Raw genomic sequence first — 2536 nt, 5'->3', positions numbered from 1 at the left:
TTCATCAGTTTCAGTTTGTTTCAAATGAAGGAGATGGAATAGATGACCTTTGACATCGTTCTCAACACTAAACATCTATGACTTATAAACTATTTTCAACAAAAATTGTTTTATCCCCCTAAAGGCATGCTCTAAAATCTACTAAACAACATAATTAATGAATTAATTATTGTTTGCTGTCCAAGTGTCAGGTACCATGATAATTTCTGACATGGATGCCACATCCAATCAAATGCGAGCCGAGACATAATCCCAGGGAGTATCTCCGAAAGCTTAGTTTTGCAGGTAACATAATATATCTTACAATCAGAAAACTACAAAGGATACTAGTAAGCAGTAATTTGGGTGAAAGCAGTTACTTGTTATAAGAAATCAAAATTAACCATACAATTCCTAATATTCTTGGAATGTTATAGTGGGGGGAAAAGTTAAATTTTGAAATTGTATGATAAAACCACATGTCCATGGATTTACTCAGAATATTTTTACATTTCTTTTCTTCAATTCAAGAAAGAAAATTATCATTTCTTCTCAAGACAAAGACTTAAAACACACAATGCACTGCAGCATGCTCTTGTTTTAAAGAGGGAAAAGTGGCATTATAACCACGCGACAGCTTTAAAAACCCATTTTGATTTTGTGGACGTTTGACGTGTGTACCTGCTGTTGTGCTGAACTAGCAGGTGGCTGACAATTTTTACCGCTGCGACTCTTTTTCCTTAATGCCTGCTTGCAGATTTATGTCATTTTCTGCCCTGAGGATCCAAGTGTACCTGCTGTTTAATCTGCCTAAGTATCCTGCCTGATGAGCTTGCCATTTCGTGCACGCCTATATTATTATAGCTGTAGTTTCAGGACACATTCTAGTGTTGCCTTGTTCTAAAACTGTCTATTTTTTAATTTAATTTAATTTGATTTTTTATTAAATTTATTGGGGTGACATTGGTTAGTAAGATTATATAGGTTTTAAGTGTATATTTCCATGATATATCATCTGTATATTGCATCGTGTGCTCACCACCCAAAGTCAAATCATCTTCTGTCACCATATATTTGACTCCCTTTACCCTTTACTAACCTCCACGGCCCCCTTCCCTCCGGTAACCACCATCCTGTTGTTTGTGTCTATGAGTTTCGGTTTTATATCCCACATATGAGTGAAATCATATGGTTCAAAACTGCCTATTCTTAAGGTCATAAAGCAGGTCCACAGAGCTATGTGACACATGAAGATTAGCAAGTCCTTAGAGAGTGGAAAGTCACATCTTCGAGCGGTCACCCCTCTCCAAGGGCTAGCCCTCAGCTTTGTTAACCCAGAAATACAATTTTATCACGTCACCAAGAACTGATCAGGCTTTGGGGAGTCAAGGCAGGGCCTGAGTAAGCAAACACATGAGAATGACGATTCATTGACATAGGACGGAGCTCTGGATTCCATAAACCTAGCGACACCCGGGTCCCCATTCAAGTCACCCATGGTCAGAATCAAAGCATCACCCAACGCATCACCCATCACCCAAATCACCCATTGTCAGAATTTACCACTTAAAAGTGGCTTCATGGGAGTTGAACCCGTGTTAAAGAAGTTAGACATTTTTTGAAGAAGCTTCATCTATTATAAAAATGTGAGAAACGAGTACCAGCTATCAGTGGCCTTGCTGTCCCCCTTTCTCTCCTGACGCGCTGACGTTGCCCCGCTCTCTCAGCCTCCGGCCCGCTGTCCCCTTGAGACCGAGCACCATGCCTTCGACTAAGCTGCAGAGTTCTGATGGACAGGTATTTGAAGTTGATGGTGAAATCTGTGACTATCAAACAATCTGTGACTATCCAGACCTTGTTAGAAGATTCGGGAATGGGCGATGAAGGTGGTGATGACCCAGTTCCTCTACCAAACATTAATGCGGCAATATTAAAAAACGCCATCAGTGGTGCACCCGCCACAAGGATGACCCTCCTCCCGAGGACAATGATAACGAAGAAAAGTGAACAGATGATGTCCCTGCTTGGGACCAGGATTACTCAAAGCTGACCAAGGAACGCTTTTTGAACTTATTCTGGCTGCAAATTATTTAGACATCAAAGGTTTGCTTGACGTTACATGCAAGACTGTTGCCAATATGGTCAAGGGGAAAACTCCTGAAGAGATTCGCAAGACCTTCAACATCAAAAATTACTTTACTGGAGAAGAGGAAGCCCAGGTGCGCAGAGAGAACCAGTGGTGTGAAGAGAAGTGAAAAGTTGTGCATGACGCTGTAACACTGTGAGGATTGTTCCAAATACTAGCTGCACTGCTCTGTTTATAATTGTTAATATTAGACAAACAGCAGACAAATGCAGCAGCAAATCAATTGTATTAGCAGAATATTGTCCTCATTGTGTGTGTAGTTGGGTACAGATTCCAAAGCTACGGCTGAGTTTCTTCCAGTATGATCAAAAGTATCTTTTTTCTTTGCTCTGAATAAAACTGAATTGTGGGTTCTCTATAGAAAAAAAGAAAAAAAAGAAACTAGTACCTTCTCCAGCAGTGGAATATATT

The 2536-nt window shown here is 40.2% G+C and overlaps 1 pseudogene across 1 annotated transcript; it reads left to right on the top strand.

Annotated features, from left to right (window-relative positions):
• The first annotated feature begins 1740 nt into the window (after positions 1–1740).
• LOC308557195 (S-phase kinase-associated protein 1 pseudogene) lies at positions 1741–2272 on the top strand (annotated as a pseudogene). Its single transcript has one exon. The product of its transcript is annotated as an S-phase kinase-associated protein 1 pseudogene (transcript).
• The last annotated feature ends 264 nt before the right edge of the window (positions 2273–2536 follow it).

Source organism: Miniopterus schreibersii (assembly GCF_964146895.1).
Source record: "Miniopterus schreibersii genome assembly, chromosome: 1".
NCBI lineage: Eukaryota > Metazoa > Chordata > Mammalia > Chiroptera > Miniopteridae > Miniopterus > Miniopterus schreibersii.
The sequence above is the reverse complement of the archived record's forward strand: the minus strand, read 5'-3'. Positions and strand labels throughout refer to the sequence as shown.